This window comes from Arvicanthis niloticus, chromosome 1 (genome assembly GCF_011762505.2).
Source record: "Arvicanthis niloticus isolate mArvNil1 chromosome 1, mArvNil1.pat.X, whole genome shotgun sequence".
Taxonomy (NCBI): Eukaryota; Metazoa; Chordata; class Mammalia; order Rodentia; family Muridae; genus Arvicanthis; species Arvicanthis niloticus.
Genome location: NC_047658.1, coordinates 154,672,033 through 154,688,682, shown reverse-complemented (window position 1 = coordinate 154,688,682; position 16,650 = coordinate 154,672,033). Strand labels below are relative to the sequence as shown.

Here is a 16,650-nt window from a genome sequence, read left to right as displayed (position 1 = left end):
TCTAATTTGCCATTGATTAACGCCCGGGATGTGAATAAGGAGTCTTCAGCCTTGATACACCACTCACGTCCTGAGTAGCACAGCCTAACAGGTTCCAGGCATGTAATACCCAATCAGCAACCTGCAGAGGCAAAGGACCAGAGTGAGCTATAGGAGAGACTTGGTCCTTCCTCTCTCAGTATTCATGTTGTGTTCTGAATGTGAATGAAGATTCCAGATTTGGCAAAGCTCCTCCATTTGCTGTAATAAGTGAGGTTTGGGGTTTAAAGCTTGGACCTCAGCATGGGGGAAGACCCAGTCTCAAGTCCTAGCTCCAGCCCTTATTTAATGTAATTCAAAGATGCTAAGCCTCAGGCTTTACATCTGCAACAGTGGAGATGATCAAGTTCCCCTAGGCTAGTTGTGAGGTTTGTAAAAGAAAAAGCAACCATTCCACTATTCTCAACAGATGGCTTACACTTTAATAAAAAACAACATTACTATAATTAATAATAATCACCATCATTACATTGAGAAAATTGCTATGGCAAACTAGATGTCTCATTCAACAGGGTGCTCTGGTGTAGGTATCACCAGAGCAGGTCCAGGATGTCAGAGCTTAGAGTGGGGGAGGGGAGCAAGGCCCAACAGAGGGATCTTCTGATATTCTATTCCCTTGAGCTCTTAGCTTCCTGGAAAATGTGTTTGTTGTTTAAGAAGCTGTTATAAAAGGCTGAGTTTACAGAGCAGAGTAATGAGAAGAGTGAAGAGGAGACCAGGATGAGAAAGCATTGTTCTGTCACAGTAGATACGAAGTAGCATACGAACATATGCTAACACATGCAAGTCATCGTGGCTACTCGGAAGGCTGACAAGGAGGATTACAAACGTGAACTCAGGGCAATTTTGCAAGAGCCTGTTTAAGAAATAAATAATTCAAAAAGAAAACTGTTTCGTTCATTTGCACTGTGGATGTGAAGCACACAGCTCAAGACTCGGGAGGATCCGCTGTATGATGGGCTGAGCAAAAGCAAAGGCATCATCATCAGAGTTCATGATTATTGTTGCTGTTGCTATTATTTTAATGAAAGGCTTGGGGGTCTGTGGTCTGCTCAGTGATGCCAGAATAAATGGCGATTTCAGTTCTCCTGTTCATAATGTCTCTCTAAGCATTGATGTTCTCTCTGTAGAGAGTAGGCAGATTCTTAGTTTTCCAGATGCTGCCTAAAATAAAAAATGGACAAGCTCAATTTTACAGGGGGTAGAGGAACTAAGAAAATAACTGAGTGCACAGTCTGTCCTATGAGTGGGTCAGTAACTCCCAACAACAAAAGAGAACTTCGTGAGCACAGTTTAAAAGTACATATAAAATCACCTCCATCTTCCCCAAGAAAGAGGAATTCTATCTGGATAAGAATCAGGAATTATGGGCTTTTCGTGGTACACCTCCCATCTTCCGTTCTCTCATACCATGCCAACCTGAAATTTGACCTCCCTGTGAAGAAGTCTGCTTGAAAAGGAAGATGCTCGCATTCCCAACAGTCGTCTTGTAGTGGATGCTTCACACGTTTCCCACGTGATTGACAATGACTGGAAGAACATCACTGTATTCTATGATCCATGCAAAACTAGGTTTAGCTTCATTCCCTTGTGACCAAAATGCTTGGGTAGGCCGTGGCTTACAGATGCAGAGACTGAGAAATGAATCTCCAAGTATTTTATGGAAACTGCCTCAGCACACACAGGCAAGTACTTGACTCTAGAGTCTAAGGACCTTGTTTTAATCTTCACACCATGAAGTGTATCACTTAATATCTCTTTATCCTCAATAAGTAGAAAGACGGCACAAGTTCTAACACGGCATCATTGAGAACTTAAGAATGTGGTGTATGTACAAATTCTTTCCATTCTGCACAGATACCACTGAGAGGACTCAAGGACCTACGATATTCTCTTATCTCTAAGCATCTTGCCCACAGGGTATTCTTAGAACATGACATTTTAAAGTAATAATGATTACTTGTGGCTAGTCTTCCAAAGTCTCAGCCCTGAACCAATGCTGACAACACTGGAAGCTCAACCCCATCTGTTGCTAAAATTATGTCTCCCCAAGGAGTGGGGGGACATAACAACATCTACCCCCCCTCTTCCCAACATCCCAAGAACAAACCAAGGCACAGTTCCACCAAAGTTCACTCCAAAGAAATGATGAACTTACATAAGTAAGAGCATGCCTTGCTTACAGAGCATAGGTGAGCTGCTACCTATAGAGCTGTGTATGCAGTTCCTCCAAAAGGCAGCACCAAAACATCTTTACCCAGCAGGAATGATGCTTACCCATAGGTACATAGATAGAGCTCTCTTCCCTAGTCTTCCCAGAACTATATACCAGAGCTCTTCTGAGAGGCAGAGTTACATAGAACACTTAGTAGGAAGTGGCTGGAGGGCATACATGTCAGTGCCTCAGGGCCTTCCCTATCCCTCCAGGAGGAGATATGAACAGTCAACAAACCTAGCTTGGATAGTCGTTTTGCAAGGGAATCTCCTTATCTCTTCAAGACAGTACTTGCTTGGATCTAATGATAGTCATGCCAACACTATGCAATAGATTTTGTACTACAACCCTGAACCTTCAATGGATGTCTTTGTGCTTACTACACTTTCTATGTCTGCCTAGTCAGAAAGTGTCTTCCTAATTTATAGACTCTAGATAGCTGCTCAGTAAGGTCTAGACAAGACCAAACTGCTAATATCTGAGGCCTGAAACCTAGCTTCCTCCAACCAGGAGTTCTGGGTCAGACTGAGCTGAACTGACTCCTTCCATGGTTCTTTGAAGCCTGTGACTCTGAAAGAGCTGGTCACTTCTTAGGAGTGTACTTTCTGGATGCACATCTGGCATCCACTCAGCTCATCGGTGAAGCGATCGCTGGTCACCCAGCACCACATGGTTTATAAGTGCAAAAGTATATAAATTATGAAGGCAACAGGAAATAGCTCTCTGGATGATTGAGAGATGGTAGCCTTTGCATTCTGTGTACAGCACCACCCAGCCATAAGAAAAAAAGTTCCTCCCTTCAGAGTGTCTACCTGGCCTTCCACCCCACCTCTTCTGATGACCCCCTTCAGCATGACATTGGAGGATACCTGCTGATCCAGACAGTGATGTCAAGTTAAAAGCTGAATAACATTTTACAGCTAATATCCACTTCTAAGTGAGTACATGCCATGTTTGTCTTTCTGGGTCTGGGTTACCTCATTCAGGATGATTTTTTTTTTTTTTTTTTTAGTTCCATCCATTTGCCTGCAAGTTTTACAATGTCATTGTTTTGAACATCTGGGTGCCGTTGTGTAAATGTACTTCTCCTTTATCCATTCTTCAGTTGAGGGACAGCTAGGTTGTTTCGAGGATAAACATGCTACAATCCACAGACCCAAAGAAGCTAATTAACAAGGAGACCTCAAGGTAGTGTGGGGAAGGGATGGATCTTCCTGTGAAGGGGATTAGAATAGACATCACAGGTGGATGGGTGGATGGGTGAATGGGTGGATGGGATGTCTGGAGTGGGGGATGTACAGAAACAGGAAGGATCAGGTCAGGGGAGGGTGAAGGGAAAGTGTACTAGGAGAGAAAACTGGAATTGAAGGTTATCTCTGGGATGAGCTAGAAACCTAGTGCAATGGAAATTCTTTGGTATCCACAAACGTGACCCTATCTAAGATTCCTAGAAATGGCAGATAGACGTTTGAACTGGCTGTCTCCTTTAACCAGGCAAGACTCCTGTGGATGAATTGGGACACCAACCCAGCCACAAAACCTTCTACCTATAATTTGTCCTGCCTACAAGATGTACTGGGGATAAAAGTAGTGCAGAAATTGTGGCAGTGGCCAATTAATGATAGGCCCGCCTTGAGACCCATGCCATGAGAGGGAGCCCATACCTCACACCACCTGGAGAGCCAGTACCCAGAGGCTGAATAGTCCAGAGGCCTAGGATATAACCAAACATGACTGGCAAAAAAAGTCAGTAAAATGATTCCTGAAGATATTCTACTATACTCATAGATGGGTGCCTAGCTCAACTATCATCAGCGAGGCTTCACCCAGTAACCAATGGAAATAGATGCAGAGACCCAGAGCTAAATATCAAGCTGACCTCAGGGAGTCCTTAGAAAAAGAGGGGAAAGGATTATAGGGACCAGAGGGGTCAAGGACACTATAAGAAAACCCACAGAATCAACCAACCTCATGGTTGCTCACAGAGACTGAAACCCCAACTATGGAGTCATGACTGACCTAGACTCTCTATGAATAGATTACAGTTGTGTAGCCTGGTCTTCTTGTGGGACTCCTAACCATGGGAGCAGGGGCTGTCCCTGATTCTTTTACCTTCTTTAGGGGCCCTTTTCTTCTATTGGGTTGCCTCATCTAGCTCCAGTAGGAGACAAGGTGCCTAGTCTTATTGCAACTTGATAGCTGTGGTTCCTTGATAGCCATGGGGAGGCCTGCCATTTTCCGAAGAGAAATGGAGGGCAGAAGGGAGGTGTAAGGGAAGAAACCAGGGGGAGAGAAGGGACAGGAAGTTGTGGTCAAGTTATTTAAAATAAATAAATAAATAAATAAATAAATAAATAAATAAATAAATGTGTGTATATATATATAGGTATATATATATATATATATATATATATATACACATACACATACACATCATAATAGATTATGTATATACACACACACACATATGGCTGCATAACATAGTATACAAGGTATTCTAATACAACAATTTATAAAGAAAGTTCACATCAAGAGAAAAGTAATTACCACCTTGAGTGAGAAACAACCAGACACACCGACACTGAGGTGGCATGTCGGAATCACCTGATGAGGAACTTAAAAATACTTTAGTAAATGAATACAGGTACAGTGGAAAGACACAAAAGAACAGAAACCCAGTGAAGAAATGGGAGATAAAAAAAAAAAAAAAAAAAAAAAAGCTAGGTGGCAATTTTCAAATTAACACAATAACCCAAAGCGAAAGCCCAAAGGCCAGGGCACACAACAGATTAGAGGGAAAGGCAAAGCAAACTGAGTTTTAAGATAGAAAAGTGGACATTTATTTTTTTACACAACAGGAAGAAAACAGGCCGGTAAATGCTGAGCAGAATTGGGCCTGTGGGACTGTGGACACAAAGGTCAGACAGTCAAACTGTTGGGGAGCTGGGGACGGCCAGAAGGAATGTGAAGCTAAGAAATACAACTGAAATTTCCCCAGATTTAATAAAAGGAAAAACCCTCAAGATTTGAAATAACTAGCCAATCACATACAGCAAACTAAGGAAAAAAAAAAAACCTAAGCCAAGATAAGTCCGGAATAAAAACTGCAGATACAGACAAAATCTTGAAAGCTATGGAATGACCCTACCTTATGTATAGGGAAGATACATCTAAATGGTGATTATTTTCTAATCATAAGTCATGAAAACAAAGAAAGGCACATCCCCATTTCAAGTGTGGAAAGGGAAAGAATTCTCAATTTTAAGTTTTGTATTCCGCAAAAGTGTCCTTCAAGGAGGAACAGATAAATGAAAACAGTCTTTTAAAAGTTAATATAATGTATCTGTTGCCTTATCTGTTCTAAAGATATGAATGGCCCAAAAACAGCCACAAGGGACCTTGAGACATTCACCTCTGCAGTATCTGGCCTGAGTTCTAGATTCATTTCTGTTAGAGAGATAGAAATAAGGGTTAGCTAAATGGTCTTTGCCTGTTTGTAGAGAATTTCTTAAATCACCCAGGAAAGTTTCAGAGGAGAACTATAAAATTGATGTTGGTTCTGAACTACGCACCCAAATTTACAGAAAGTGGGGGTTTCCTCACACGGTACCCTGAAAGACACTTCATTTTCCCATGGCTCTGACTGATGCTGTCTAACAGACATTCACGACTGTGTCTACCTCAGAGCCTTCCTTTGTGCCTGGCTCTCAGGAGAGAAAGACAGCATAGATCCCAAGGAGACTTGCCATTACCAACAAGTTATAGACACTTGTCACCATAAGAGGACATGTGACCTATGTCCAGAAAGAAAAGTGCAAGCAAACTGGCCCCTCATCTTCTACTCAGTCCTGATATTACCAGGTGTTTCTAAAGGGCTACTGTGGAATGCTGCTTCAAGATGAATCAAGACCCTGTATCTGGAAAGGGCTTGGGTGGGGTCAGTGTAAAATGTCACAGATGTGAGGGGGAGTTGAGAACAAAGGAAAAACCATCACATTCAAAATGTGAACCATCAAGCAGGAAAGACGACAAATGACCCAATCAAGTTTCCAATTGGAAAAAAAAAGTCAAAGGAGTCTCAGAGACTGAACCATTTTAAAGAAAAAGAAAAAGTTCACTTGCCAGGAGGATAAAGAAAGCAGTTTCCAGAAGGACTCACTCCCCCAAGAGGAGACATAACTACTAGCTAACTGAATAGACTGCAAAATTGTCAAGGTGATAAGAACTAGTGTCATCTTTGAGGATATTGACAGTAATATTCAAAATCACGGCAGTCAGTGCATCAATGCATTAAAGCGTAGTCCTTAGTCTTTGCAAAATACTGATAGGATAATGCAACAAAGTATCCATGTGTGTCTGTACAGGATAATGCAACAAAGTATCCACGTGTGTCTGTACAGGATAATGCAACAAAGTATCCACGTGTGTCTGTGCTCCAGGGTACATGAGTCTGCCCACTTGTGAATTTATTTTTCACAAAGATATTAGGATCACTATAAACAATACTCCCCTTCCACTTAAGAGAGAAAGCACCCTGATTCTAATGTTCTTGCCCCTCTCCAGTGGCCTTCTTGGGATGCTCAATTTGTTCACAAGAAGGTCTGACAGAGGATGCCAAGCTGACCACAGTCACAGATGATACTCGAGGGCCTGAGGCCCAGGAACTCATGCACTCAAGAATTAAGGCAACAAATTTAGTCTGGTCACAGGAGGACAATTAAGAATGCTGGCTGGTTTGTTTCATAAGTGGATTCCTGGGCACCCCAAGTATGACAGCTGTTTAACATCGGCCCAAGGGGATGAGCAGAGATGAAAGAGAAAATGACTTCACCCGAGCCCCTATTAAAAGAAGGAGAAGAAAGCAGTGAGATTCAGACATTTGGCTTCACCCTGGGCTACTACTATATTGCTTTTGGAGGGGCAGATTTTTTTTTTCCCTGTTGGTCAGATGAGGGGAGGAAGAGGTCACGTTTTGAAAGAAAACCAGATGGGTTATTAGTGAGCAAATCAGAATCAGCTCATAGGAACTCGAAGCCCAGCTAGACCCCATGGCATGTGTAATAACTGTATCCCAAACAAAAATCCTTATCGAAATGCTCATCCCCAAAGCCGACTTCAATTGCTGCCTCTTCATCTCAGCAGTCACCAGCAGGCTAGACTCTCAGCAGCCAGCTTTCATTAATTTCCGCTATCTCTGCTGATCTGGAAGCTTCAGCCAGGAAGGGAGCCAAGGGCTTTGTCTTTTTCATAGGTAATTTACAATTACAAGGGCCAGTTTCCTTGAACCCTATGGCGGGGTAGAGGGGATTGGGGAGCAAGAGTCTTTCTCTCCCAAAGAAACAAAGGGATCTGTGGGGGAGAAAAAGCAAACGGTGAGTGCTCATGAATACTGAGCCACTGCTCCTGCCAGAAATAAACATGAAAAATAATGAAAAGTCCTGAAAGTGAACAGCTGAGGATGCATCCCTGGCTGCATTTGGGGGCAGCTCTCAAAAGCCACCTGGAGTTTCCTGAATCCCAAGTAATAACTTTCAAACTATTTCCTAAGCCAATTTTTTTTTTTTTTTTTTTGAGAGCCCTGAATGGCTGGCATAAGTGCCAAGCACAATGCACTGGTCCGACTTCCTCAGGAGCACCAGGCCCCCTGCCCAGAGGCATTCACCAGACAGGCAAACCGCTGAAAGGGAATCTGCAGGGGACAGCCCCTCCCAGAGCCCTTCTCTCAATGTTCTTCCAGAATCTTGAGTCTGTGCATTCTGGGAAGAGAATCTCTAAACTAAATACCTTCAATCAATGGCTCTCAACCTTCCTGGTGCTGCAGCTCTTTAATGCAATTCCTCATGTTGTGGTGACCCCCAACCATTCAGTTATTTTTGTTGTTAGTTCATAACTGTAATGTTGCTGCTGCTATGAATCATAATGTAAAGATCTGATATGCAGGATACCTGATATGCCACTCCCAAAAGGGTCACAACCCACAGGTTGAGAACCTTAAAGAATCCTTCTTGTTTTCTTTCAAATTAGCGACAAAACAAAAACACTGAACGGAAAAGAAAGCCAGTTTGCCAGCTCGTTTACATAAAAGGCTTTTCCTACATCAGATCATTTTGTGTATGTGTCCATGTACATGGTCATGTTCACACAGTACTTAGGCCAGAAGTCCACAACAGATGGTGTCTCAGTTACTTTTCTATTGCTGTGCAGACACCATAGCCAAGGCTACCTATCAATGGACGTATAGAAGGAAGAGTTTATTGGCCTTACCATTTCAGGTATGAGTCCATGAACACTGTAGCAGAAAGCATGGAAGCGAGCAAACAGGTACAACATTGGAGCAGTAGCTGAAAGCTTACATCCTGATCCACAATCACAAAGCCAGAAGCTAACTGCCAATGATGTGGGTTTTTAAAACCTCAAAGCTCCTCCCCTCCTCATCCTTCCCACAGAGTTCCAACTGGGACCAATCATTAAAACACATGAGCCTATGGAAGCCATTACCATTTGAGTGTCTTCCTTGGTCACTCTCCACATCCGGTTTTGAACCAGGTACTCTACACAATTGGAAGCTCACTGATTAGCTAAATGGACTGGTCAGTGAACGATGGGATCCACCCCACTACCCCATGCCATGGATTTGCCCACAGGCATGCATCCCAGCACTACGGAGAACTCAGGTCCTCAGCACTTTACCCACTAAGCCACCTCTCCAACCCCAATGTCATCTCATTCAATGCTCCCATCACACCTAAGATGATAGCGCTGCTTCTGTCTCTGGTGAGTAGAAAAGTCGGATCATTTGGTCAAGAGCATGAGACAGTCAAGTGTCTAAGCTGGCCAGCTCTACCAAAACATACCCACACACATTTCACTGCAGAAACTTGTCTCGGTTGCCAAGGGAGACTGAACCAGTGCAAACCATTGGTTTAAAGAGGATGAAACCATTGAGGGGATTTCAGAAGTGAGACCCCCACACGACCAGTTCTTACTTTTGTGGTGACTAAGGCCATCCTAACCATGTGAGGCTGTGACCCACATTCTGAGCAGGACAGCAAGTAAGCTGTCTCTGATATCTAAGTGCCTAGTAACTATTTCTAAGGTGAAAAGCCCTTCTCCATCCTTGAAGCTCTTCACTCTACTGAGGAAGACATGGCCAAGATCCTCTCTCAGCCATCTGCAGAAGAAACAGCTTGGCTTTGGAGCCTGGGCTTACTTCTGCTGTCTTTCCTTTTTCCCCTTCACCTCCAGGAGTTCCAGGCTTTCTTTCATACTGAAATGTCTGCCAGACCTAAAAGAACAGAACATGAGCTAAATCATTTTAAAGTGTATATAACTAGACATGTCCATACGTTTCAGAACCATCGTACATTGCTAGTGGTAAAACTCGGAGCCTCAGCCTAGAAAATGAGACATATTCTAGGGAGGTTACCTTTTTGCATCCTTGAAAACAACTCAAAAATAGACAACTTTTGTTCACACTTTTAGGGTAAGCCAAAATGAATGGGCAGGGACAGTCTCTGTCTCTGGTCTCTCTCTCTCTCTCTCTCTCTCTCTCTCTCTCTCTCTCTCTCTCTCTCTCTCTCTCACACACACACACACACACACACACACATACATACAAACACAGACAGAGACACAGAGGCAGAGAGACAGAGAAATAAATCTTAAAATACTATCTCAACTCAGTCTAAAGTTACGTTCTAAGTATCTGTCCATCACCATGGGAGGTGGGGCAGATTGCCAAGATAGAAAGATTCTGGAGTGATTGAGGCACATTAGCTGTGCCAGAGGAAAGTCACACAGATAAGGCATCCCTTCTGGAATACCCCAGCCCTGAATATTTGGGTTCCAAGAGGATATTGAGGAAAAAAGGCATAAACCAGGAACTTTGGGAGCTAATCAATAAGGGGAAATCTCTGACTTTCCCACCATAAAACAAGGATTACGGGGGAAAATATCAGCTCTTAGGGCATCACAGCTAAGCACCATGCTTTGTGAGTGCTAACAAGAAATACAAGAAGAAGACATTTCAAAGCTCTGGGGATGATACTAGAAGTTAATTATTTTTTCTCTATACATCTTAAATCTGGTTCAGTACTTGGCACAAAATAAAACAGTTTTTAATTCTCAAAAGTTTGATGAGTAAATGAACAAATTAAGGAATTTCTGATGAGCACTAGGGCAGGCTCCACTAGTTTGGTGGCCTTGTGGAGACCTGGGCCTTTTGCCTCTCTGCTGAGGAGGAAAATGGCTGCCAACTCCAACCACAGCTCTGGTTCCAGGGAACACCAGCTCAGTCTACAAGTTCAAAGTTCTTATTATCTTTTACCATGTGCCCTTGACATGAACAGTAAGTAGTTCTTGCAAGGAAATGGAATGTGCCCCTGACTACTGAGCCTGTTGGCTGTGGGCTACCTGCAGCCTGACTTGTTCCCACCCTGGAATCTCAGATACCAAAGCACAGGAATAGTGTGACCTAAAGAGGGCGGGGCCTGTGTGGGTCACTCCCATTTTGAGCCACACCCTCCTCCTAGGCTAACAGAGTCTCCACATTTCAAAGCACTGCTGGGACTCAATGCCTGGGACTCTCTAACCTGTAGGTTAACTTGGTTATTTTCCCAGGGAGCTGAAGCACTGCCCTCTCTATATAACATGCACATTTTAGCTCAGCGCCAATATCACAGACACACACAAAAGGAGAGTGTGACCTCAGTGGTAGAAACTGAGTTGGGAGTTCATCTTCCTAGTAACTGAACACTACCCATCCTGTTACACCTCTCCAAGGGACAGCGCGAGCACTTGGCATTTGGCTCTTGTACTTAATGCAGCACCACCTGGCTCTGAGTGTTCCTCTCTTACCATCTTCTATTATGAGCTTTAAAAGCAGTGCCATCCTAGAGTGAATGGCCTTTCAAACACAAGCACCACCATTTAGGAACATCACGTCCAGAGACAACTCGGAACGCTGATGTAACAGTGGCCCCGACCTCATGTTTGTTTCTTTATGAGTAAGCTTGTGGATTCTGACAGGCTTGTTCCAATAAATGTGTCAGACCCCCTTGGCTGAGCCCTGGCTTGCCTTCCTTTTAGGCGGTAGGATTCTTATCCACTCAAAACCAACTTATTGAGGGGAATTAAACACCAGGCCAACCAGTAAATAAGGCATTTTTCCTGCCCTCCTGATTTCTACAGTAGATATACTGCTACTGCCTGGAGGTTGGTTAGAGTATTTATCTGGTGATGTAGACAGAAAGGGGGGGGGGGCGGACAATGAGAGAGATGTTTAAGTAGAGAGAGAAATGGGAGGACAGGTCAAAGAATGGTGGGGAGAGGGGATACCTAACACTAAGGATGTTTGAAAAGGCCTCATAGCAACCTACTATTTTATAAACTTCTTGAATGTGTGTGTGTGTGTGTGTGTGTGTGTGTGTGTGTGTGTGTGTGTGTGTGTGACTCCCAGAAACCATGTTACCAAGTACAAAGCCCAACACCAAATGTGGAATACCATTCACTGGTGCCTTTAATGTGGGTGTCCTGGAGCCACTCTGAGTAGTGCAGGTCGGCACCATTGCTCTTGGTTGTCTCCCAAAACCTCACAGTAAGACCCTGTTGCTGAAGATACCACCCATCCGGTCACAAGACATGTGATCAAGAAGCTTCTCTGCTGGCTAGCTTTTATCGTTTATAGTACTGAGAGATGCTATGCAGACAGCTAGAGCAAAAAGTCTAACCAGCTTTGAACCTTGTGAGCTGTAACAATGTCAGATGTGACAAGATATCCCCATGGGTGCAATGGTGGCCCAAACATTACACAGGCAACCAACCACTTTCTGCTTGGAAAGTATAAAACTACCTTCTAAATCTGTATCTCTGTCCCTATAGCTGGATATAGTTCTGACTTCATCAGATACGTCTTTGCACAGTTGGTTGATACCAAAACTCATGACTAGTCAAGGGCAGGAAAAAAAAAGGTGTCAGTGAAATATTCAGCTACTTCCATACATATAACATCTATACCACCTCCCAAATCTTAGGGGCCATCAAAGAAAAGGAGACAGAAAGATTGCAAAAGCTGAAGTCATGGAGGACCAGAACAATACAGTATCTTCTGAACATGACAGAACTGTGGCACCCACAGACTCACCGCAGCCATGGGTGCCTGAGGACCATACAAGGTCAAGCTATGTGACATTCCAGCATGGCTTGGGAAACGTCCAACCCTAAGAATGTATGGATGGTTGATGCCTTCTAGAGGTTAGGGTGAATTTTCTTTATGGGCGTGGCCTCTGGTAAATGAAGAAGTCTCTAGTGGATGGCTCCATACTTATAACCATATGGGAAGCACAAATTGACTTCTTGGTTATTTGCAAAAAAAAAAAAAAAGGGGGAGGGGACACGGGAAGCTGAAGGGTTGGAGAAAAAGGAGATACATCTGGGAGGAGTTATAGAAAGGAGTGGAGGGAAAATATCATCAATATCCATTGCATTAAATTCTCAAGGAGTTAATAGAAACATTTAACTGCAAGAAGGGACTGTCAGATGGTTTGAATGAGAATATCCTCCACAGGCTCATAGGTTTGTACTTAGTCCCCTGTTGATGAGCTCTTTGAAAGAATTAAGAAGGATGGCCTTGTGGGAGTACCTGTTGAGGTTTCAAAGAGCCACCCTAGGTTCACAGTATGTCTCCCTCTCCCTCTCTCTCCCCTTCCCCCTCCCTTCTCCCTCCCTCTCTTCCTCTCTTCCTTCCCCTTCTGCCTGCTTCCTGCTGCAAAGCTCTCAGATATTCCTCCAGTGCCATGGCTCTCTGTTTTCTGCCATGATAATCACGGGCAAACACTGTGAGAAGGTAAGCAAGCCCCCCAATTAAATGTTTTCTTTCATAAGACTTGCTTTGGCAGTAACTAATATAAGCCCCGGGTCCATAATCTCACTCATTGCTCCCAAAAACCTATTAATATGATTTACAGTGCTGAAGGAATTGAGATTTAGAGAATTGAATGTCCCAGGGTGAGCAAAAGGAAAAATACTTGAAACTGAAGCTGGAGTAAGCCAGATAGCTCAGTCATGGCTAATGTGCTTGCAGCCTAAGGTTGAGGCCCTGACTTCAATCCCAGCACCCACACAAAAAGCCAGGCATGGTGGTACATGGCTTAATCCCCACACTAGGGAAGTAAAGGCTAGAAAAAACCCTGCAAGCCAGCAAGCATACCCAAATCTGTGAGTCCCAAGTCCCAGAGCATAAAAAAAAAATCACTGTGGAACAATAAGACTTGCTAACCGAAGTTGGTCTCTGACTGCAACATACATATACATAGAGATATACATATATATGTGTGTATATATATATACATATATATGCATATGTATGTATATATGTATATATATATATATACACACACATATATATATCATATACATACACATACATATGTGTGTGTTCACACACCACAGGAATACACATACCTGCATGTGTACACACACAAACATGTATAAGCACACACACACACACACCTACACAAAGAAAGATAATTGACAGATGATAGACAGACATTGGTAAGTGGATAGATATATAAATGGATACATAGATTTGAACCCAAGTCTCTGACTCAGAAGGCACATTTATTTGCATCTCTGTTCCTGGATGAGAACCAAGAGAATCCTTTGAGAAGGTTGCCATGACATCCCTGAGGACCGTTTCTTATGCTCGATCCCAAAGAAACAGCTGTTTGGCACTGCTGTGAATTTACGAGGGTGATGAGATTTCTCATTCTCCTCTTCCTAGACCTTCCCACCAGGTAAGAAATCACAGCCTCGGGATGGAAAGAGAGAGATGACATCAGAGAGCCAGACAGCTCTTCTGTCACACACAGCTAAACTCTATCCACTGCCTGCCTTTCTAACCACGATAAACATACTTGGTGTCTAGCTCAACCTTGGCCTTGAACCATCTACGCAGTGGATGTAAGCACCTATGTGAGGTCTTACAGTGAAAGTGAGTGGCCTCATCTCACACATCCAAGACTGAATAAGAAGGGGAAGGAAAGACTGGCATCATCAGTCACTGCTCCTTGCCCTTCCCAGATAAGAGGAGGGGCAACAGCTTGTTCTTACAGCCATGAGTGGCACCTTCCCTGCTGGCATGGACTACCTTGAACCACAGGCCAAAGTCAGTCCTTCTCATTGGCTTTTCCAGGCATTTTGTCACAGAGAATGGAAGTGTGACAGAAGTGCAGAGACTCAATGACATTAACAAACAAGACTCGCCAGAAACAGTTTCTTACAGGTAACCCACATACCCTACATGCAACCAAACTCTCCTGCAGACAGCAAGTCTTTCATTGATTGGCATGAATGTCATGTCTTCTCAGAATTGTTGTGCCCACTCCAGTGACAACAAAGACAAACCCAAATCTGGCTGAAGACCCAGTCTGAGCAAAATACTGTTGCACAAAGCAGGGTCCATAAATCCCACCGTCCTCCTAAAATTTGCCCCCACCCAGCACTTATTATTGCCCATTTTACTGATGATAAGATTGAGGCTTAGAAAGAGTCAATACATTTTTGCAGTTACATATGGCATGTTATTAGGAGGTCCAGAAGTCATTATGTTCGTTTCCTAGAGCACACTGTATGTACAGGGCCTGTTATCAGATCTGGATGTTAAGGTGTCCTTTCCCTACAGCGTACTGCCAGCCTTTTGTTTTATCTGAAGAACAGTGCCCAAAGAGAGTCACTTCATACAGTGTGTTGGAGAGAAGACTTTCCATCCTTCCAGGTCCTGTAGATCCAGTTTTACAACCCGACCCATCTCACACTTGACACTTAATTTCTTCTGAGATGTGAGTATGCCAAACCACCATACCATGCACTTGACTGTTGTTTTACTATTTTAATGCAAAGATAAAACCTATCGTATGACCCTATTAGCCATCATTTTGATAAATTAAATTCATTTTTAAGCCTGAACTAATCAATTTGAATCTGGATTCTTCCATCCAGCATATCCATTATCTCTCCCATCTCCTTGTCACCCCCATATTTCTTTCTTTGTCATCGATTAAAGAAAACATTAACATCGTAGAATCAAGAACAGGACCTTGTAGCTCTGCAGACTTGTTGCTGGCTTAGGAGCACTTCATTAAAGAGTGCTCTGGGAATATCATTCCTGGATAACTCATCCAACATACAGCCTTTTATCTTGAACCCAGTGATGTCCTGGGAGTTTTTCCAATGTCTTGCTAAGCTAAAGTTGTATACGTCTCCCCTAAGAAGGAGAAAGATTTTAGTGAAACAAGACTTGCTCTTCAGCAACGATGAGTCTATGTGATGACTGCTTCCTCCATGAAGATTACGTAAGCCATTTTTTCAGTCATCTGTTTTAGAACCTTGCTCCAGAATTTTAAGACAGATCATAAGTATGTGTTTTGGGAAAATGTTTTGAAAATAGAAATAACTATCTGTAACCTACCAGAATGCTCTCAGTCTAGAGTGATGTCCTGAAATATTACCACCAATATATTGTGTCAACATGTGACACCTGATCTGAGATATAACATTGAGACCAAAAGAAGTAAGGAGAGTAGAGACATAGGTCAGTGGTAAAGCACTTTCCCGGCATGCACAAGACCCTGGTTTTATAGACAGAGGATACAGGGAGGGCGGGGGGTGGGGGGGGAAGAGGAGATAGGGAGGAACAGATTCAAGTTGGCTGAAAGCCCTACAGTGTACTCTAATAAACAGATCACCACCACCAGCCTGGCATACCCATTACACCTAATATACCTCAAGGTGTGACCTGCAGAACAAGGTACCCAGTGGCCTAAGATGCTGCCATCAATTTTGGAGTTCAGAAAAACAAAAGATGTGAAACATCAATGGTATCAGGATCTTCCCAGGCCTTATTTAGAGGTAGTCTTTGAGTCTGCAGGCCCAGAAAGCCCTTGATCAGTCCTTGATTTTTGGAAGGATGACTGCAAAGGACCTCGTGCCTGGGACAGGGTTCATCTCAGTTGCATGGTACTCAGGTTTTTGCAGTTATGTCTTTAAGCATCTTTGTCCTCAGATTACCTTCCCTGTCTTTTCATACTGCACTAACCTAGGACCCAACCACCTGCCTAGTTTAGCCATCACCATCTTATCAATGTAGCAATGTTTATTGTTACATCGATAACAATGTAGCAATGGTTACTGTTATTTTGATAATGCATCAATGTAGCAATGTTTATTGTTACATTGATAACAATGTATCAGTGTAAGTAATGTTGCTTAAAGCATATAACCCAATCCTTCTTCTTGCAGCCATCTATTAAGATCTTTTCTAAAATTATTTTTATGTTTGTGGGTATTTCACCTACATGTATGTATGTCTGTGTACCGCTTGCATTTCTGGTGCTTGATGG

General features: G+C 43.1%; 1 protein-coding gene across 1 annotated transcript in view; it reads right to left on the bottom strand.

Moving 5' to 3' along the window:
* Sorcs3 (sortilin related VPS10 domain containing receptor 3) overlaps window positions 1-16,650 on the bottom strand; it is a 588,549-nt gene that overhangs the window by 490,365 nt on the left and 81,534 nt on the right. The gene's annotated exons all lie outside the window — the stretch shown is intronic.